The sequence below is a fragment of the Crocuta crocuta genome, unplaced genomic scaffold (genome assembly GCF_008692635.1).
Source record: "Crocuta crocuta isolate KB4526 unplaced genomic scaffold, BGI_CrCroc_1.0 scaffold56, whole genome shotgun sequence".
Taxonomy (NCBI): Eukaryota; Metazoa; Chordata; class Mammalia; order Carnivora; family Hyaenidae; genus Crocuta; species Crocuta crocuta.
The window spans coordinates 1,040,484-1,064,154 of NW_027531334.1; the positions used below are offsets into that span (position 1 = coordinate 1,040,484).

Here is a 23,671-nt window from a genome sequence, read left to right on the forward strand (position 1 = left end):
GTAATGAAAAAAATGTCCCTGTTTACTATTGTAGAAAACAACTATAAAACATTTTTGGTGGCAATGATGAAACTTTGTGTGATCTATGTAAATAAACTGTAAAATTACCAATGGATATTACCTAAGACTTACAAATATAAAATTGCAAGTGACATAAACCCAATTCAAATCACCTTAACCAATTAAAAGAAAATCATTGACTTATGACAATTAAGAATGACAAGGACATAGTTGGTCCCAGGCCCAACTGAGTCTAGGGACTTAAGGGGGTCCCTGAGCTTTGTGCTATGCTGTATATTCATTGTTTATCCTATGCTTCTCTGAGGGGCTGTTCTTCCCAGAAACCAGTCATGTAATTCAGACAGAACCATCAATTATAGTGCCTACCTCCCATTTGCAGGTTGAACACACAATCTAGTACTATTAGGACTAAGAATGAATTTGGTTTTTTATATTAAAAAAAATTAAAAAAAATTTTCTTTACCATTTATTTTTGAGACAGAGCACAAGCTAGGGAGAGGCAGAGAGAGAGGGAGACACAAAATGTGAAACAGGCTCCAGGCTCTGAGCAGTCAGCCAGAGCCTGACACGGGGCTCAAACCCACGGACCGCAAGATCATGACTTGAGCCGAAGTTGACAGCTTAACCAACTGAGCCACCCACGCGTCCCAGAGTTTTTTATATCTTATGTAAACTAGAGATTCTATATCCTTTATTCCTTATTTTCCTAACACCATTTATTGAATGGTCTCTATTCTCACAGTAATCTGTGTTGATGATATGTAACACTATCAAATTGTCATTTATGCATGAGCATGAGTCTATTTCTGGGTTCTCTTCTGTTCCCTTGTTTAGTTTGCTTATCCTGGGCCATCCCCTCACCAGTTAGATTTCTTCTTCTTTTCCACTCTCTCTACATTCCTATCCCTAATATCACAATCTTTAGCCAAGTCCATTACATTTTCATTATGTGAATGAGGTTTTGGTGGAAACCCATGGCTCTGATGTGACTTTCCCATTTAAACCAATGGTTTGGGGCAAAAGAGAAAACATGAAAGGAAATGAGCATCTGGGTATAGGAACTTAGGAAAATACAAACACCTGAAAATCCAGTGAAATATTATAAAGGAGTTCATGCTTCTACCATATTGGGGGGGGGTCATGGCAAATTTTAAACAAGTATCTAGGGCTAGAATACCTTGTATCACTTATCGGCTAACTGGATATATAGAAATCTCTCTTTAGAGAGATTCAGATGGAACTGTCTAACCTTTATTATGGCCATGCTGTCCTGACACATTTTGATGCTGAACTGAATTTTATTTCACTATAAAAGATTGATTTGTCTTTTAACATTTTTATTGGCTATTATTTGCTCAGATTAATGGTGAGCACATATACAGAAAAGTGGTACCTGTCTTTGAGTAAATGGCAAAAAAATATCAAGTGTATTTCATACAAGGTTTTATGTGAGGAAAGGTGGTAATTTCTTTAACACATCCTTCAAAGACCATCTCAAAAGTTACTTCTGCCATTAAAATTTTCCTGATTTCCTACCCTTGCATGCCTCAAGCTATAAATAGGATTTTTCTGACCTTCCATAACACTTCATTTATTCTATCATTAAGGCTTTTCTTTAAGGATTCTTCTTGTTTTGGCTAGTAATATAGTTTTTTTGTTTTTGTTTTATTGTATGTGTCTAATTAGTCCCCTAATTAGAATCTAAGCCACTTGGGAGAATGATCTAATTTGATCAACTTTTGTGTTCAGTATAGTGATTCTGAAATCACTGTATTTGTATTACAAATATTCCCAAATAAGAGTTAGCCATTCTCTCTTTTGTATTCCCATGTTATATATATCACATATGTACACAGCACAGTAATTGATTCCTTTACGTCTCTCCCAATACACAGTTCTCTTTGGAGAAAAATGCCAAGTCTTACATATCTTTGGTTTCTAAGTTCCTGGGGTTTTTAAATGGTTGTAAATATATCTGTTATGAGGAAATGCACTTAGTATTTCTTGAATAAATAAATGAATGGCATAGTGAAAAAAGGAAAACAGAGGAGTTTGAAAAGAAGCTCTGCCACTTGTGATGCAGATAAAGCATTGAAAATCTACGTATCTTCATTTGTAACATAGGAAGAATTCACTGACTACTAGTTTGGCCTCCTTTAATGCACCTTTAAAACTTTAGGGATTGTATACAATTTAAGATCTGTGAAGGCAAAAGGTTAGGGTCCTGAAAGAAATTCATTATAAAATGCTTCCCTAGGCAATCATAACTTTTTTCATTTTCCATCAATCATGCCTTCTTCATCACCCTTGCATTCTTTGTTACCACATCTTTTTTGTTGTATCCCTTTTCCAATTCTGCTAATTGCCACACTAAGAAAACATCTCTTTTGCCCCTTGATACAAGTATGGAATTCTTGCTGGATCTTTTGGGATACTTCTGTATCTGTGTGGGGGTGGGTTGTTGGTTGAAGTCTGTGCCTGTGTAATGTAACTATAAAGACTGACCAATTCCTTGTAGAAAGAGCATTCTAACACCAGAATCTGACATCAGGAAAATTGGATATAAATTAGAATATTTTACACTGCCTTCTTGTATATGTATCACACACTGACTGCGCCACTGGAGCACCTTACGTTGCTTTCCTAATGCCTTATCATTACAGTCCTAACAAGTCTCATGCCAATAACATTGAATCATAGCTTTAAAAACTTGTTGAATACAGACATCTGGGTTGCTCAGTTGGTTAGGTGTGGGACTCCAGATTTCAGCTGAGGTCATGATCTCTTGGTTCTTTTTTTTTTTTTTTTTTTTTTTTTTTTTTTTTTTTTGAGANTCCAGGCTCTAAGCTAGCTGTCAGCACAGAGCCAGAAGCGGGGCTAGAACCCACAAACTGTGAGATCATGACCTGAGCCGAAGTCAGACGCTTAACTGACTGAGCCACCCGGGTGCCCCCATGATCTCTTGGTTCTTGAGATCAAGCCCTGCAGTGCTCTGCACAGAAAGAGCGGAGCCTGCTTGGGATTCTCTCTATGCCTTTCCTGCTGGAACTCTCTCTCAAAATAAATAAGTAAACATTAAACACACACACATACCAACCTTGTTGGAATGGATGAGTTTTAAGCAGTATATAAAGAGAGTGGTCACTGCCCCTTGGAAAAGTTAAAGGATTAACTGTTTAAACATCTTTGTTAATTTTACTGAATTTCTCATGTAAAGCTGATTATTCTGTATGGAACACTTGTTACAGTCACTACATCACTCTAAGATTTATACATAAATTCTAAAATATTTTAGCTTCCAGATTCAAAAGCAATTTGTACACTTTAGTGGACTTCAAACTTAATACCAGATGTAATAATTTTATACATTCTGAAACCCTCACATATTTCTCAAAAGATATCTAATTGTTTTTATGAGGGCAAGGTTTCTAGGTTTTTTTTTTTTTTTTCACCAGGCAATTTCTTTTGCTTAGATTCTGCCAAAGACCCCTAATCAAAGCCAGGCATCTGTGCACCTTCTTGTGAAATCCAGTTTCAAAGAACTCCTCTAAGCCAGTTTAGTAAGCATCTCCCCTCAACCCCAATCTGATCACTCTACATAGATGATCAGGATTTTTTTCCCCCTCCACTATTCCCCATATCAAGTCTGATCACCCTGGCCTGTCTTCAGCAAGAATCCTTTTAGGTTGGTTTAGCCAAAATTCTCACTTACCCCTAATGTTGCCTCTTAGTAATTTTCCATCCACAGACTTCCACCTTGCTCCTTGGCTAAAATTCCCACTTGCCCATGATATACTTGGGGGAGTCCAGCCCAATCTCCTCCCACTGCAAAATCCTATCACAGTGGTCCTATCTATACGTATCTCAATGATCCTGAATAAAGTCGGCCTGACCATCTCTAACAAGTCAGGAATAACTTTTTCTTTCATACATGCTGCATATCCCAAGGAAGCCGAGGATAAAATTCAGAGAACTTAACACAGTCTGTTGGAAACTATATATCAAATGCATGTTCCATAAAAAATCTGTTTTCAAACCTCAAATACAGTAAATTCTTCATCTGCACGGTATTTTTCATAAAGTCCCTTAATTTGTGATAAATTATTGTTACATAAGTTCCCTAAAAAGTGCAACATTTTATTTTGGCAGAGATTTATTTTCTTTGTATAGTGAGGGCTTTTTTCCCCCCTATCTTACCCCTTTTTAGGAATCCTTCCTGAACATCTCGCTGGCCTTGAGCCTCATTTTTTTCGCCAACGCCTGAGTACTGGACGAAAACTTGGTAAGAATTTGGCTCTGGGGAGTGCTATGTTGAGTGACAAATGGATGAGGATGAAGGTTTTATTGAAGCATCTGAACCGCATTTAATTTTCCGTGTTGCTTTATTTGTTCCTTCTAGCCCTCAGGATATTGAATTTTGTGGGCTCCGGTTGGGTCGTTGGTACTTCAGGCGTTTAGGAATAAGAAACACGATCTGCTTTTCCCGTTATTATAATATCCTTATTTTTATTAAGGGCGGCTTACTACGAACTGTTTTACACAGTATTTCTCTAAACCTCCTGAACGGACACATTTTCCCTTCGAGCCCTGGCATTGCTTCCAGCGGCCTCTGCTGACCTCCTGGCTTGGCAACCTGCAGCCTACCCCCGAGGAATCGAGCCTGACCCAGGGTGGCCTTGGGGGCCGCCTCCTCGCCAGACCCTCTCTCCAGCTTTCCTCCCACGGCCCTAGCTCCAGCTTCCAGCCTGCTGCCTCAGCTGTCTGCGACAGCGACACCCCGTCCTCCCCTCCGCGGCTCCCCCCGCCAGCTCGCCGCGCCAGACAGCGGGTAACCGCCGCCTCCGCTGGGGCATCCCGGCTCCACAGGCCTAGCGCGCTCCAGACACCTGCCTCTCACTGGCCACCGAAGCTGCCCCTCACCCCGCAGCCCCCTCGGCAATTGGCCCCGGGCCGTCTCTCGTCATCCTCCGCCGCGCCGCGAGTCCCGCCTCCGTCGCCGGGTCATTTAAGTTTATCACAAATAAATAAATAAAGGAGGAAATAGAAATGCGTAGAAAGTAAAAGCAGTGGGGGGGGTTGTGGAGGAAAAGGGGAGGAGGAGCGGAGGAGCAGACAACCAAACCTGATCGTGTCGGTATTGACCAATCAGAGCTCATTCCAATCCGGTCTGACGGGCTCTCTGAACCAATAGCTTCCCACCTCTCGGATCACTGAGCAACGAGATACGAGTGACCTCTCCAGAATGGGCGAAGGTGCGGCAGAAGTAGGGGGAGTGGGCAGACTGTCGACCAATCGCCTATTAGGATTCTCTGAGTGAAGTTTCCGTGCCCCAATGGGTGTTTGAGATAGCGGATTGGGCCTCTTCTAGCCCAATCGAAGGTGGTAGAGATGAGGAAAGAAGCACATGAGGGCGGGGACAGGAGAGAGGAGGAGGAAGAGTGCATTTTGTTTATGGGCGGCAACCTCACGAGGGGCGCCCTTCTCTGATTGGCTCACTGAAGCCAAGAGTGGCATAAGAACAACCCAATAGCGGAAAAAGATAGAGGGTTCGCAGTGTGTGTACCCAATGTGGGCCTTCTGCCGAAGAAGTAGGGGCGGGGGGAAGTTTAGGAGTTGAGGAAAGAAGATTAAAGAACGCGAGGAGGTAACCCCAAAAACTCTAATTTGTTGTGGNGGGTCCCGGGTCCCAGGAGCGGGCGGGCAGTCCCGCAGCTGGAAACGTGTCTTTTGCCTTCTTTTCTCTACTCCCTGCGCCTGGAGTTGCCGCTTCCAAGAAGAGGAGCTGAGGGGGACTAGCCGGGGCTCAGGAGCTGCTAGAGGCGCCGGCTTGTCTTCCGCCCCCTCCCTCCTCGCCCTCCCCCGCTTGCCGTGGCTCTCGCGGTCTCTGGAGCGTCTTCAGAGAACTGGGGGGGGCGGGAGGTGCCCTGGCCCCAGAGCCGCTGGACGCCCCTCCAGACACCAAAGCTACCGGCCCCCGCCTGCTTCGCTGCTACGACTGTAGAGGAGGGGGCTTGGGAAGGGAAGATAACTCCTTTCCTTCTTTCTCTCCTTTGGGCCCCTTCGAAAACATTAAACAATGTTTACGCTTTTCGATAGTTGAGATAGAACGGTTGGAAGCTTGTTGAAAGTTGAAAAGAAATGCACTCTTCCACATTGTCAAACGCATTACTGTCTGTGTGGCTTTCTGGTCCTTTTCCACCACCCACCTCACGCCCCCCGCCACCTCCCCCCTCCCCGCAGCTGTTATCCTTTTTAAGGATGCTGAAGAGGCAGGAGGCAGGGATTTTCTAAAAGTTCTATTGATAAACACACTTGCACAAACATATGCTAGGCACACACATAAACTATAAACATTAGCGAAAAACACAATATGGCGTACAGCTACACTACCTAGCGCGGTAATCCGCTGATCTCTTAACACTGAACTCAGTTGAATGGGGTCAGTAGCAGGATGACAGTTCTTAAATAAAAATCTCACAGAAACAGGAAGTAATTTGGAAGTCTGTGGGCTAAATAACGTCCTCAGAATCAGCATTGGCACACAAACTTTCTAGACCTCTGGAAATCGTCTTCACTCCTTACCATTAATGGTAAAGTATGGTAAATGATGCTAAAAAGTGTGGTAACATAATGCTAACGTGGAGGGTTTCTCACTGCCTGGTCGTGTAAATAAATTCTAATAGAATTAACAGAGGCCATTCCTTCCCCAATGTTTTCAGGCGAGTTCTATTCCAAAGTTACTATCATTAACTTGTTGCTAGTGGAAGTTTGAAAACAAATTGTAACGACCATTTTGTAAATTAATTCTTTAGCTGTAAACACTAAATTTAAATAAGCAGTTGTATTAGCAAATTCAGTTCATAAATGATTTCCTTTCTTACCTGTTGCTCCTAATCCCAAGTACCATTTGCTATCACATGGGAATAGTTAAAATATACCCACCTCTGCTCCTCATTAAGTTTGACCAGGCCAAATTTGGCTTCTGCATTTCACCTTTACAACTACGTACTTCTAGGTTTCTAGGAAAAGGGGAGGGAAAGCAATTTACATTGATTTTACATGCTTTTGTTAGCTCTTTTCATTTGTAGTCAGAATGTATCAAAGTTGGTGCACAGGTAGTGCATGGTGAGATCACTGTGCCCTCCCAGGAATGGTCTTCTCTCCAAACAGCTTTTGGAATTGCCCTTGAAGAATTGCTGATGTTCCTCTTTGTTCCGGGCTCAAGGTTTGATTCCTAAGATTGTGGTTGTGATTTCCATTGAGCTCAATTTTGGAGGGCTTTAGGGTTAAGAATCTATGGTGCTTAAGTAAACAGGTGAAAGTAAGAAGAAAAGTGAATTTTCTAGAAATATACTAGCTGCTCAGTGAGTCCAGCAGTTGGGTATTTTTGGTTTTGTGATTTCAGATCTCACAGACCAGTGGAATACAGGCCTTTTGCATATGAAGATCAGGTGACAAGTTAACTGTCTACCAGCCTCCAAAGCAATACGCCCTTTCATGGTGAGGTCCCGATTTTAACAGACTAAAGAAAAAAGTTTAAATTAAACTTTTTAAAAAGTGCTAAATTTTATCCATTTTCGGGGAGAAGTCTTTATGCTTATCTGTCTAGCTCAATTAACATGCCAGTATTTTAAGATTTCTATCACAGTAGGAAAATACAGATATATTTCATGTGTATACTCACTAGGTACTGAAAGACAACATGAGTTTAGAGGAAAGAAAAACTTCTATGTGAGAGTTACAATTTTGGGGAGTGTATTTAGAGCTACTAGATGAGATGCCAATTTCCTTGTAGTTAGTTCAGAAAGTTTTTGTGACCCACAAATACCCAACTAATTTTGCTTCAAATTAATATGAATTTGATACTTGGTATAAGAATAAAATCTAGAGGAAAAGCCAGGCTAATTTTTATTTTTATTGAATTAATTTTATCTCAGTAGTGAAAGTCTAGAGAAGGCTTTCTAACCAAATTTCACTTCCTAGAAAAAAGGCCTGGCTGAATAATTAGGTCAATTTAGAAGAGTAATAAAAGATACAACTAAGCTACTGTAAAGGATCTAAATTTATAATTGAATTACAAATTATTGCAAATATTTTAGAATGAGTGACAAAGAGAGACTTCTTTAAAACATTTGGAATATAGAAGTGGAGCTTGATGGGCTCTGCTTTTCTGAAAATGGTTGAAATAATCTGAAATTTTCTGAAATGGTTGTTTAAATTCACAAAATTGTTCTAGACACTTGGGATGTAACAGTGAACAAGACCTAAAACAACCTGTCTTTGTGGAGTTTATATTCTAATGTCACATATACTTAGTACTTAAGATTTCCAGGAGAAGAGATTTTTGTATGAAATTTTAAAACCAAGCTGTTCTCTCATTTTGGAGAGTACAATTTGAAAGAATGTACAGAAGCTTGAGGGACATGGAGGTGTTTACTAATTGCCAATGGCAAGAAAGGAGGAGCTAACTTTGTTTGTACCCTTCGTATTGTCACGAAACTTTCTCCATGCTTTTTAGTAGGTCTTTTGAACAGATAGGGGTTTTCTTTTCTTTTTTTTTTCCCATTATTTTAAGGATGCCTTTGAAATAAATAAAATGTTACATTATATTAAAAAAAAATCTGTGTCTTGGAATTTACTGTAAAATTCCGATGGAGCTTTTTGTCTTCTTAGAAAATCATGGTAAAACATAAGCTAGAATATCTTATTTTTTACTAAGAATTTGGTTTAGGGTTATGTCTGAAACATTAAGTGCCTAAATCTTTTTGAGTTGTGGTTTTATCAAGAGAAGATGGAAATTTGTTGTAATTAATTTATAGGTGACATTAAAGAGAAAAAGAGGCCTGCAAAAAATGCTTTGTTATTTAAACCTTTCTTTCAAACTACAAAGGCATTTGATTGGCATTTCTCTGATTTAATAGACCATTTGTAATGCAAGAGGAACATTACAGAAGATTTTAGCATTACTTTAATCATTTAGTCTGTAGGTGTAAAAATCCTAGGTTTCTAACAGAAGGAAACTTGGTGCTTGGTTAACAGAATATATGATTTAACGCTGAGTTTGTTGCTTTAAGTAGTGGGTGTCTCACCTTTCCAAAATTTAGTTCATAGTGCTCAGATAACAAGTTCTGATTTTCGTTATTTTTCTCTGCCACAGTGAGCCTTATTTTGTTAGCCAAATCAGTGTTCAGTTGGTAAGTAGGATAACTTTTTTTTTTTTTTTAAACACACAATCCTCCCACTGCCAGCCCTCCTATCCCCTGCTGTGAAGGGCTTGAATTTCTATACCTACATTAGATCTCTATTTATGCTAATTTGTAGCATAATCACTTCTTCCAGAAAGGGTACATATTAATGCACTTTAGAGAAGTTGAGGTTGCCTCTGGCTATTTGTATGTAGACCTGCCAGCATTGGAAAGCTATAAATAGGAAGATTTAGGAAGAAAAGCAGAGAATATAACTAATGGACTGTATTGTCTTAGATGAAATCTTTTTTTTAAGAGAAAGGGGAAGGATAGTGGATAGGATGTTAAAAACTAAGAGCTTTTGCTAATTCTAATGGTTGATTACTGTCTGTTTATGTGTGAGTGAGTATACATTTTTATATGAGCAGTTTTTGAATAAAGACATATTTCAGTATTGTGTAAATAATTCCAGTCCTGCCTTGTGGTTCTTGATATGTTCCCAGGTGATTTTAACTCCTTGTTAACTTACCAAAACTTTGTTCCAAGCTACATAGAAAACATAAGCTAATTAAATCTTTGTAAATTTTGTAATAATTTCAGATTAAAAGTTATTGGAAGTTGTTTTTTAAAGCATGATTAGCCAGTAGCCCCTAAAATGAACAAAAGCGAAAGAGAAGAGTTCATAGGACTCTGGATCTACATAAGACAGTTGAAATTTTAAAAAAGAGGTATTCATAGGGCAAAAGGCAAATCTTGAGATCTGTCAAGTTTTTGTAGTGATAAAATAAGAAATAAAATGACTAATCTATTAATATTAATATTTTTAAGGTAAGTGTAAGTATGTGTACACTGCATTTTAAATAAAAATTTGGGGTGTTATTGGCTAGACACAGTCATTTCTTTGCCAGAGATACTAGGCTGTGTGAAGGCTAACCATCTGTCAAGTGATAGAGACAAAGAAAGGTTTAATATACTAGTCTAAAATTTCTACAAACTTGTTTTGAATTGTATTGTCATTTTGTTTTGGCCTTCATTCTCTGTGTTGAATATCCACTGGGTTGGTCACCCCACTTTGTTTTATGAACATACTCTTCAAGGTCTAGATAAGGTTATCATCGCAGCTGATGTGATCCAGAGGCATGATAAAATATATTTCGATTTTGCTTTCATGTGATGATCAAAAATTCACAAGTGGGCCACCCACTAGCAGTTATACAAATGACTTCAAGCACACTTATTTTCACCCACCCATTCTGAATTTTGGGTGTCTTAATTTCTTTTGCTTTATATATGCAAGCCTTGTATTTGAAACCCATTCCTGAGCTGTTTGGGGGTGGGGGTGGGGGGGAAGTAGCAACAGGAATCCAGATTGCCTGTTTTAGGTACAATATGGTGTGATGTGAAATTGAAACAGCAGATTGGTGAGAAACTTTAGTTTCAAACAAATATAAACTAGTTTGTTTAGTGAAGTCATACACAAAACAGTAGTCTCTATTGACAGGGCAGTGTNATCATATAAGAAAAAAAAGCCCTAATATTGCTGATTGTAATGATATACTTAGATATAGCAGGCTGAGGAATTATTTATAGCAGTGCTAATTATATCAATAAAAATAGCAATATTAATACTGTGAGTGTCAAAATCCATTCTTGACAGTATGAGGTAAATAGAACTATAGTCAAACAAAGCAGCAAGCCTGTTTCTACTGTCAGCTCATGAATATGCACTTTAGGAAAAATATACACAATTGGTTTACTGATTTATTCTCTTTTTCAATTACTTTTGACTTTTAAAAAGATGTTCTTTATTTCTATTTCACACAACATTAAAAAGATTGAGATTTTTTGTTTTGAAATTCTTGGTACCTTTTTCTTACTCTCATTAAATTTTTAGAGACTTATTCATAGTTGAGTGTTTTGTGAAATATCAGAAACTAATTTTGTAGGTATCCCTGTTTTTGTAACACAGATTACCATTGCACAGGAAACTGGAAGATCCTGTAACAATTTACAAAACAAAATAAAACAATACAAGGCAAGCAAAACCCACTACTACAACACATGCATACACAGCCAATAAGTCTCTCGCTTTTTTGAGACATTAGAAAATATCTGTTTCCATGGTTCTGATTTAAGGAAAAGCATAAATTTTGTTTGTAGTTTTCCTTACTTCTAGTCAGCTTTTACAACTTTATGTTATTTAAAATATATTTTCCTATTAATACAAAATCATGTTAGTATATGTGATTAAATCCAGAGGTTTTCAACTTGAGGGGACATCTAATTTTTTAATCAATTTCTCATCTGTTAGGTTTAACTTTTTTATTGCGCATTGTCAGAAATCTCAGATGTAGAGTAAGGAGAGATTGTTCTAGGTCTAGTGGTGCCCACCAGTTGTATTATCTTGGACATGTCACAAAATCTGAGTCTCTGCCTTAGCTTTTTCATCTTCAGTATCTCTATCAGCTCTGATAATATGAGTATGTTTCTTCTGACACCGGATCCTTATTTTAGCTTCAGGTAATATGACTGGAAGTGATATGTAGGGTACTGGGGAAAAAAGCCCATGTAAGATATTTGACTTTGGTTTTTACTTTCAGCCCTTGATACAGGTTTCATTTTAGTGATACTGGCTTTCAAATATAGCATATCTATAAAAGTATACATACACATAAAAATTAAGTACTTACAATCCTTTGTGGTTAGTAGCTGTGATAAGCTTTTTATTTTTACATAAATTTCACCAGCTCACTTTTACTCTTGAATTATATGTTGCTAACAGAATTTATTGCATTTTGCTCTACATAAAGTTGCTTAATTAGAGAAAGTGGGTAATGACAGCATGAAGTAACTCAGAGTCATTTTCTAATTCTATAAAATATATAGAGAAATAGATATATTTCTTCAAAGGAAAAAGGTAAACTTGCTTTTTGTGCTTCTCTAAACAAAAAATAAATATACTCTGGGTAATCAGGAACCATCTCCATATAATTTTTAAATACTGCATTTGATTTTTGATCCTATGTTATACTTATCCCGTGATAGATTTACGTAGAAAGAATGCAAGGAAGACAAAGCTATTGTCTCTTATTTGGTGAAGAAAAGTGGAAAGAATCTGTTAAAAAAGGCTTTGCAAATAATGTTCTGTCATATATAGAAACAAACATTCATACACAATTCTTGTGTGCCTATTTGTTGGTGTTTAGTGGTAACCTCAAAGTTTTCACTTAAAATTTCACTCACATTTCTTTTGCTGGTATGAATGCTAGTGAGAGGCTCAAAAATATCACATACTTTACCTATTCACAAATGGAAACAGCAATCTGGAGAAAGCTATACCAATTCCTGGATCCTCCCTCTTCCTTGCACCCACCCATAGATGTAGATTTCTGGTATTGATTGTAAACGTTTTATACATCTCCTCATAGGCAGAATATATGTAAACTGTTCAATATAGTAGGTAATGCCCAGCTATTCTGGCCGACCAGTAGGGAGAAATGTCAAGAAAATGGTTAGATCTACCATAGGACACAAAAGGTGATCTGATTGCTTCAATGCATGCAAATAAGGGAAGAAAGTACTCTAAGGGATATTTAGAAGGGAAGCTGATTTTAGATGATTAGTTAACTGAAACCCAGCACACATATTGAAGAATTCATGTAAACTTTATTCTTTTTTTTTAAAGTGGGCATGGAGCCTAATGCAGGGCTTGAACTCACAACCCTGAGATCAAGATCTGAAATCAAGCATTGGACGCTTAACTGACTGAGCCACCCACGCGCCTCAATGTAAACTCTATTCTAAAGGCATTCTGCCAAAAATACTAGCAAAATTATTGGTGGGAAGCATAGTGAAAATAAATCTGTCCTTGTACTAAACAATAATAGTAACAACAACAGTAGCCAACATTTATTGAGAGCGTACTCTGTACCAGTCATTGGTTATATCTGCATTTTCTCCATTAAATCCATAATCCTATGAGACATGTATTTTTATTATGGCATTTTTAAAGATAAGCAAGCTGAGGCTCATAAAAGTTTAGTAACTTATTCAAAGTCACACAGCTGGGAATTCAAACTCAAGTCCGACTAGAGCACCTGAATTCTAAAACCACACCACATGCCTCTATTCCGGGACCATTTTTATTCAGTGCTTGCCCAGATTAGTACTGATAATTTTATTTCAAGAAAGGCATAGTGGTTTTGGAGAAGGCTTCAGAGAAGGGCACAAGGTGAAAGAGCTGTAAGTGGGAGGAATGGTTGCTATGGTAGAGTCTGTTTTTAAAATATAACTCTCCAGTCTAGAATTACAAATGCTGAGAGGGAATTTGTCTAAAGGTTTTACAATGGATGGGCTGGGTAGCTGCTGCCTGATTTGGTTCAGTGGAAAACAGTGGAGCTGGGTAACATGTTAAAGGAGGCCAAAGAAATCTTGAGTAGGAGCAGGTCAAAGGAAGCATTAGATACTGGGGATCCTGGGAAGGTAGATGTCAAAAAAGAGAACTAAATGTAAGCAGATACTGAGTAACCAAGAACTAGGGATCATACAGGGGGAAAAAAAAGATGAAGCACAACAGAAACAATATATTTGAAACTGGGACAGATTCTATGGACTTTGGAAAGCCCTTACATTTATTGTTTATCCTCGTATACTTGGGTCAGAAACGAACAGCTGGCTTAAATAGGGACCACCCAGAGTTTGGGATATAAAAATTGCTATGGTTTTGACATACACACACACACACACACACACACACACACACAACATGGTCATCAATAATAACTTAGAATTAGGCACTAAGTTTAGATGCATTACAAAGAGATGCAGTTTGGCACAGAAACCTATGTGGTAAACTTGAGAATAGCTGTCATTTATTGTCTACTATGTGCCACTCAATTCTGAAATCACTATTTTTAGGGTCATTTATAATATAAGTTGCTGTCTGCTGTCCAGTTTTCAAATACAAGAAAACACCTGTTAGCTTTTCTTAGGATTTGAATGAAGTAAGTTATACCTTAATTTTATTTCATTTCATTATGTAACTTAGCTTTTGATCTCCTCCTTTCCACAGGAGTTTTAAATCAGGCTCCCCAGGGCTTGAGGTAGAATAGAGTCTAGACTTCTCTTATGTAACTGTAACTTTTCCTTAATTTGTCACTATACTGAAGAAAGGTTTAATTTTATTTGATAGGATAAATACATTTCTGTCAGAGTAATGGGCTCAAATGATCAGCCCAGGCAAAGTCAGCATATATGAGTTTGGATTATATTTAGGATAGTCAGCGTGAGTTAAGGAAAAGGAAATTATAGAAACTTGTCAATAGAATTTTTGTTATTTCAAATAATTTTAAAGACATCAAATCAATTACAAACAGCTATATATGCTATGTATACATACATACTCATACCCTCTGTCTATAAAGTGCTAGAGACTTAGAAGTTTTTAAGAGATAATATTCATTGTTGAGCTATATTATAGGGAGTTAGGTCATTTGAATGGGGTCAAAAAGTAGTGGAAGTGCTATACCACTACTTACATGCCTTTACTGTTCCTTAGGATAATATCTCTGATCATTTCTTCAGACTCTTAATTTTAGTATACTAGGAAATAGAGTACAGTATTCATTTTGTATGTTTTAAATGGTCATATCACTAAGAAGAATATACTGTGAAGGTAGAAAGATAATCAGTATTCAGGATTAGCATCCTTTGGTACCTAGTCTTTTTAACAGCTATATTGTTTGCATCTAGCTTTCTTTAATATATCTATCTGATCCTTAGAGAAACACCTTTGAAAACTCATGCTCTCAGTAATCTTTCTTATCCTAGTAAAGAGTTGAGAACAAGGCAATACTATATTGAAATGGGTGACTTGAGCTGAAAAACATTATGGAAAAATGTGAACAGGATTCCAGGCACTTCTGATTCAGATATTCTACATTATATTCTCAATATTTGTTATAAAGTAAATTTACAAAGTGTGTAAAAGCCAAAAATAAATGATTGTTGCTTTTCTGTAATTTAATGTTATGCATAATACCTCTTTCTATTATTTGTGTAATTATGAGTTTTATTATGGGAAAATGTGTACATCCAATATAAAGTAAATTTCAGTTTCATGTTTTAGATGCAGTTTAACTCATAACTCAAGTTATTTGACATTCATCATTCAGGAAGGGTAGCATTTAGAACTATACTACATTGAACTGCACTTCTTTAAGGGCAAGTACCATGTTTTATTAATCTTTAAAGCCCTAGTGCTGAAGATATTACCTGGCACACTTGGAGGAATTCATTGTTGATCAGACTCTTTTGTAGCTGTCCTAGGAGATTATTTGGATCCTTCCTTACCAGGCTATCCATTCCTTTATTTTCTGTTGACTGGTTCAAATTTAGCATTGTTACAATTGTTATTACCTATTATAGGCCTTCTCTGTACTTTTCTAAGACCCAAACATTTTATACACGCTTACGACCTTTTATTCTTTTAGATACTTAATGAAATTCTGTCATGACAGAAGTTTCAATATAAAATTATATTTACTGTGATTCAGAAAAGAAATATATCAGATATCACTCATCAATGGTAAAGCAAATCTACTACAATCAACTCAGGATATTGTGTTGAATAGTGTACACAGAATTACATTACCTAGTGATTCAAGGATGAAACCCAGATTTCATATCCTATATGATTACTATCAGGATAGTAGGACAAATAACCCACAGTATTTTTTGCTCTTACTAGATTGCAGTTGAGATTTTGAACATTTTATATAAGCTTACTAATTCTTAAAGAAAAAGCTCATAAAAGTTCATACAATTAAAAAACAAGAGTTTTAGCTTATTATCTAAGTTGTTTAGAAGTCCAGTACAGGGAAACATTTTAGTGTTAGGTCATATCATTAGCTTTTCTAGAAAGCAAAATGGGTTATTGGGCTTTGAATAACATGGAGGGTAATGTCATGTAAACCACTGTGCAGGATGCATGTTTAATTCCTGTATAACACTAACATGCTTTTTCATATTTTTTAATGTTTATTTTCGAGAGAAGGAGAGAGAGAAAGAGAGCATAAGTAGGGGAGGGGCAGAGATAGAGAGAGGGAGACAGAATCTGAAGCAGGCTTCAGTCTCTGAGCTGTCAGCACAGAGCCCAAACTCATAAGCTGTGAGATCTTGACCTGAGCTGAAGTTGGATGCTTAACCCACTGAGCTACACAGGTGCCCTGCTTTTTCATATTTATAAGACTTGTGGTTGGACTTTGGGAGACTTACATGATTGGGCAAAGTCATAATTTCTCTTTCTACTAACAGAAACTACAGCACATTGATTTGAAGTTATTTCTAAAACAAAAGATAATTATGTCCTGAAATAATTAAAACTGGAATTGCATTAAAGCTTACTTCAAGTGATTAATAGCTATAGTATATTTTGGGATCTGTATCCCAAAGTATGAAGAGAAAACATTGTCATTTTTATATATTTAGGAATATGCTTTCTGAGGAAAGTGTTGATTTTTGGGGTTCATTATAACGAGGTCCCAGACACATCTCAGACCCACATACCTCCCTCCTATAACATTTTTAAAATCAAGGACTCTGGGTGTGCCTGGGTGGCTCAGTTGGTTAAGCATCCTACTTCTGCTCAGGTCATGATCTCACAGGTTCATGAGTTCAAGTCCCACGTTGGGCTCCATACTGCTTGGGATTCATTCTCTCTTTCTCTGTCCCTCCCCTGCCCATGTTCTCTCTCTTTGTCTCAAAATAAAATAAAAGTGAAACTAATGTAAAAAAAGTAAGGATTCTGAAAACAAAGTGACCTATGTATGACTCTCTTCCCCTTCACATCCAATTCCTGATTGCCTTTTTGAATACAATTGGCATGACATGTCAGGCAGAGACAGTTCTTTGAAACTTCTACTTTCACTTGGATAAACTAGAGTTTAGAGATAAAGATCAGAAAACTGCAGATATTGAGAAAGGCTTGGGCTTCAGAGATGTGTGAACCTCTATGGGAAAGTATCAGTATTTCTCATTTAAATATCCAAGTCTCCCCAACTGACTAAAAAGCCAGTGTTGCTAAATGTACTGGCTGAATTTCCTCTGACCCTGAGGCTAAAAAGAAATAGATAGGACAACAAAGATCTTCCTCCTCCGCCTTGTCAGGGAGCTGACAGATTGTTTACCTTTGCATTTCACCAATGTGGTGCTTCTTGCATTTAGGATACTACACAACCAGACCTCAGCTCCAGTGAGCTACCTGTGAAAAATAACAATCCATTTAAGGGGACCCAGTAGTGAATGAGATAGAAGAATGGGCAGAAAAATCAAAGTACATACTCTAAGCAACGAGTGCTGTTGGCAAAAATAAGTGCAACCTGAATTTGGAAAAAAATGAGCATTTAAGGAAATTAAAATACAAAACAAAAAATAATTTCAGATACTAATACAAAACATATCTCAATTGAACAATTTCTGATGAAGGAGAACATGATCACTGTTGAAACATGAATCAGTGAACTGAGAGACCAAGTGCAAGACATATATCAAAGCACATAGAACATAGGTAAAATATGCTGAAAATCTTGAATGAAAAGGATGAGTTTTTGAGGTGAGATTAGAAGTCAAAACATGTGAATAATAGGAATTTTAGAGGGAAAAATAAGAATAGATTGAAGAGAGGTAAATTAAATAATAGAAGAAAATCTGATATTAAGAAAGATTAAAGTCTGTGGATTGAAAGTGTTTACTGACTTACAGTTTTGGTTGAAAGAAAAGACCCACATAAGCATATCCTGATAAAAGTTCTGAGCTCTAAAGATAAATCGAACTATCTTATAAGCTTCCAGTAGAAAGAACAAGTTTCTATAAAGGGGAAAAATATCAAAATATCATAGAACTTCTTGTCTGCAATGTAGCAGTTAGAAGATAGTAAAGTGACATGTATATACTACAAAAGGAAAATGACTACAGTCCAAGAATCAACACCTCAGAAGTTACCATTTGCTAGTCAAGGTTAAAGAAATATAATAAGGCATAATCAAGAATTCAGAACATATAATTACCAGATCTGAGCAAATGGCTGAGAATAGGTTACAAGCAATAACAAATGAATCGGAACAAAGATTTCAAGATGAAGAAGATGAAGAGGAAAGGAATATAGTGGTGAATAATAAGCATTTTAATATGATTGTGTGTGTTAGAATTTCAGTTAAGAGATAAAGATGGGGCACCTGACTAGGTTAGTCAGTAGTGCACATGACTCCTGATCTCAGGGTTGTGAGTTTTGGCCTCACACTGGGCATAGAGATTACTTAAGAAAAATAAAAAATAAATAAAAAGTATTTTAAAAAAGGAGATTAAGATAGATGACCTGTAAATATGTAATAAAACAATTTCAGAATTTTTGAATAAAAAGATCATTTCTGTAAAGAAACTTTTTAAAGTACTAAACGGTCTCATGAAAACTTAGTTGATACAGGGTATTGGCAGGAGGAATGTAAAACATTAGGAAAATGAATAGTGGAGATGAGAAGAAAGAAAGATGAGAAGAGAGAGGAAATTGAATGTATCCTGAAGATATCCTCTACTTAGGAGAAAAGGAAAAGGGGATAGAATCTCTTTGGGCAGGGGGAGTGTCCATTAATTGAAGTAGAAAAGGGAGGTAGAGAAAGGAATACAATAGAACTTCCATATTAGCAAGGAGAAAATGTAATGCAGAGCTACTTGGTCAAATAAAAAATATGAAAAAGGTAACAAGAAAACAATAATGTAAAATAAGAAAATACAAGTAATTGGAAGAGAAAAACAAACATCAATTATTATGTTTAATGTAGATGGACAAAATCCTCATTAAAAGATGTCAGATTGATTTTAAAAACAAATCACTCAAATTATATTACAGGAATAACACCCATGACAAAGTTATAGAGAAAGGTTTGTAAAATGGTGGAAATAAAAGACATTAGACCAATGCAAACAAAAGGAAAGTAGAAAAGAAAAAGTGACAGCTTTGAAAGGGATACTGTCCTGAGGAAAGGTACAGTTTGTGAAGAAAATAACCACACAAATCTGTATATACAGCAGGCTTATTTGTAGTAAATAAGTACATAAAGGAAAAACCACTTGTAAGGTACAGGCAGTTCTGTTAAACCATACAAATAATGACTAAGAAAAATGGAATGTAATTTATAAAAATAATTTAACATATATGTAAAATCTAATATTCTTAAAATATTTTTGAACATTTCTATGTTTAAGTACAAAGAAAACAATAAATTTTAGAAAGATTTTATCTGCATATTTTCTGAATATAAGCTAGTATAAATAGAATTTAATTTAAAAGGTAACAAAATTATTAACTACTTAGAAATTAAAGAAAATACTCAGATAACTTTTGGATCAAGAGGAAGCCACTTGAAAACCATGAAAAGGAGACTGATGTAAAAACCTATGGAAAATAGCTAATGGGATTGTGAGAGGAAAGTTGATAGCCTTCTGTGTCTTCATTATTAAGAAAGGAAAAAGGTAATTTACTAACTTTAAGAAATCAGAATAAAGAATAAGATAAAAGAGGGAAAAACAAGAAGAGAGAATTAATTTTTTTAAAAGTTTATTTATTTTTGAGAGAGAGAATGAGTACATTCATGTGAGAGGGGAGGGGCAGAAAGAGAATAAGAGAGATAATCCCAAGCAGACTCCGTGTTGTCAGTGCAGAACCTGATGTGCTCAGTCCCAGAAACTGTGAGATGATGACCTGACCCGAAATCAAGAGTCCAATGCTTGACCAACTGAGCTACCCAGGCACCCTGGGAATTAATTTTTAAAGTTGAGATTTATGAAATGGAAAACAAAATCTATTAAACAAAAATCATCCTAAAAGCTGGCTCCTTGGAAAGACAAATACAATACATAAACTCCTTATGAAGATGAAAAAGCAAAAAAAAAAAAACCAGCTCAGCAATTCTATGAAGTGGGAGATAATTGAAAGCATATGTTCACGTAAAACTTGTGTTCACATAAAACAAATGTTCATAAAAGCATTATTCATAGTAGCCAAAAAATAGAAGCAACTCAAATGTCCATCAGCTTATGTATGGATAAGTAAAAATGTGATGTGTCCATACAGTAGAGTATTATTCAGCCATAAAAAGGATTGAAGTATTGATACATGCTACAAACAAGGATGAACTTTGAAAACAGTATGCTAAGTGGAAGAATCCAGAATAAAAGGCAACCTATTACATGATTCCACTTATATGAAATATCTAAAAGAGGCAAATACATAGCAACAGAAAGCAGATTAGTGGTTGCTAGGGCCTGGAGGAAGGCAAGATGGGCAATGACTGCTAAATGGGTATAGGATTTCCTTTTGTGGTGATGAAATGTTCTGGAATCAGATAGTTGGTGATGTTTATACAACCTTATGAATGTACTAAAAGCAACCAAATTATATAGTAACATGGTTAACATGGTAAAGTTTGTGTTATATAAATTTTGTCTTAATAAAGTTTATGGAAAAAGAATGAGCAAAAATAGAGACTAATTGGGAATGAGAAAGTAGATAAAAATGGAAGATGGAAAGAATTTTAAAAGAAATCCAAATGCAACTGTCTCCCAATAAATTTGAAGCCTGTGAGAAATGGAACAACTTTATTCAAATATAAATTATAAAATTGACCTTAGAAGAAGTAGAAAACATAACTATTAGTTAGCATAGAAGAGTTTAGAAAGTTGACCAAATGTGGTCACTTAAAAGAATAAATAATTGGATGTAACTGAAATTATTCTAAGTAATTGAAAAATATTGAAACCTCACCTAATTTTATTTAAAATCTAACTGATAAAGATTGTACAGAAATATAGTCCAGTCTCACTTATGAAACAAATTAGAGTCCAATCTCACTTATGAAATAAATGCAAAATTTTCTGTATAAAGTGCTAGGAAATGATATCAGCAATGGATTGAAAGAATAAAATATCAGGATATAGGAGGTTATTGGCTGTTGTTAAATAGGAATTCAAGCATGATTCAACAACAGGAAATATATCAACATTGTTCATTGTATCACCAAAGAGAAATACATACATCTTCAATAGAATTGCTTGAATATAATAAGGCATTTTCATTCATACCCAACAGAAAATATAAACCAAAATTGTTAAATCCTGAAAATATTTCAGTTAATATCAGAAACTAGATAAGGAACAATTTATTATAATTAATACTAAAGAAGGCTTAGCAGCTATAGTAGGCAAATGATATAGATGACACTAACATTTGCAGAGAAGATGTTACAGTGCCTTTTGGCTGATATGTGACCTTAAAAAATTCTAGAACTCTTAATCTAGAAAAATTAGTAAGGTAAACTAAAAGGTAGTTGGATGGAAGATAATTGAATGAAAAGCAATGGATTTCCTCTGGAAGTGATAGGCATCTAAGAAACATTTTTTTCCCAGTAGGAACAAAACATTTCATTTCCTGTTGAAAAACAATTTACAAAATGCTTATTAATAAAATTATGAAAAATGATATAGGATATATATATAAAAAAGGGGTAACATCTATTTAAAGACAAAACCAGATATGGGGTGGCTCAGTTGGTTAAGTGACTGACTTCAGCTCAGGTCATGATCTCACAGTTGGTTAAGTTTGAACTCCAAGTAGGGCTCTGTGCTGACAGCTTAGAGCTTGGAGCCTGCTTGGGAGTCTGTGTCTCCTATCTTTGCCCCTCCCCTGCTCACACTCTGTCTCTGTCTCCTTAAAAAATAAATAAACATTAAAAAAGTTTAAAGACAGGGGCGCCTGGGTGGCTTAGTCGGTTAAGCGTCCGACTTTCTCTTAGGTCATGATCTCGCGGTTCGTGGGTTGAGCCCCGTGTCGGACTCTGTGCTGACTGCCAGCTCAGAGCCTGGAGCCTGTTTCAGGGTCTGTGACTCCCTCTCTCTCTGACCCTCCCCTGCTCACGCTGTCTCTCTCTCTCTCTCTCTCTCTCTCCTAGAAATAAATAAAACATTAAAAAAATTTTTTTTTTTAAATTTAAAGACAAAAAGATCTGATTAAAGAAAGGACAGATTATGTTTTTGTATGGGATAATAGCAAGTCAATTTTTCCAGTTGTATTTTATGTTTATACATTAAATATATTTAATGTAATTGTAATTAGATCTCAGTGAGGACATTTTTTAATTAAAATATTTTTTTGAAATTACATAGAAGATTAAGTGCTAACAAAAAGCAAGAAAACTTGAAAAAGAACAGTGAGGAAGGATTTTCATTATACATGCTAGAACATATTACAAAGCCAGCTAACCAGAAGAATATGGTAATAGCATAGGAATAGACAAATAGATCCATTGAACAGATTAGAGAATCCTAAAAGAGATGACAATATAGATGGAAAATAATAGATCATCTCATTAGTGGCATTAGATAACATTATCTTTGTGGAAAAGAGTGAAAATATATTTTCATTCTGCACATCATACAAAAATAATCTTTTTAGTTTATTTATTTTGAGAGAGGGGGGAGGGTCAGAAAGAAGGGGGGAGAGAGAGAGAGAGAGAGAGAGAGAGAGAGAGAGAGAGAGAATCCCAGGCAGGCTCCTCGATGTCAGTGCAGAGCCAGATGGGGGGCTCAAACTCAAGAAGCATGAGAAAATACTTGACTGACGAAGCCACCCAGGTGTTCCTATACAAAAATAATTTAAGATGAATGGCTTAAATGAAAACAAAACAAAAATCTTGCCAAAAGAAACGTAGAAGACTACTTATAAAACCTTTTTAATAAGAGTGAAAACAGAAAGTTTAAGAGTTAATATTAGTGACATTTAAAAAAACCCCTTTATATAAAGACAATATAAAGGAAATCATTAGGAAATGTACTTTTTGAAAAGTGTTTGTAATATGTGTTAACATGCAAGGTTAATAACCAAGATCTTTTTGACATTGCTAAGAAAATAGGTATGAAACAACCCAATATAAAAGGAAAAAACAATTCACAGAAAAGCAAATTCTGTTGGTTAACATATGAGAAGATATTCAATTTCAATAGGAAATTAGGGAAATTCACAGTTAAGTAATAGGCAATGTATCTTAGTACTTAAAACGTTTGTTAGTCTAAGAGGTTTAACGTTTACTGCTAGTGGAGATATAGGGAAGGAGACACTTATTTGTTACTGGTAGAAATGTGGTGTATGTTAACTGCTTTGAAATGCAGTCTGGTAACACCTATTAAAAATTGCAGTTCATAATATTTGATTTAACAATGTCCTCTTTGGGAACATATCCCATGGAAATTAGGTATCAGTATTTAAGGATATACTTATTTTTTTGGCTTCAAAGTTGTTACAGCTTGTTTATAGTGGTAAAATTGGAGGAAAAAGTAATTCTGTTAATAAGGTAATGCTAATAATAATGGAAATTTACAACATGGATTATAATGCAGTCATTGAAAGTCAACTGAAT

At 36.1% G+C, this 23,671-nt stretch overlaps 1 long non-coding RNA gene across 3 annotated transcripts in view; it reads left to right on the forward strand.

Moving 5' to 3' along the window:
• The first annotated feature begins 5,578 nt into the window (after positions 1-5,578).
• The window catches only part of LOC144238104 (uncharacterized), a 531,162-nt gene continuing 513,069 nt past the window's right edge, over positions 5,579-23,671 (forward strand). For 2 of the 3 annotated variants that reach the window (XR_013337017.1, XR_013337016.1), the window contains exon 1: positions 5,715-7,521. This is a non-coding gene — a long non-coding RNA (uncharacterized LOC144238104). Of the gene's footprint in view, positions 5,666-5,714; positions 7,522-23,671 lie in introns of those variants that run through there. The other variant, XR_013337018.1, reaches the window with a different exon arrangement.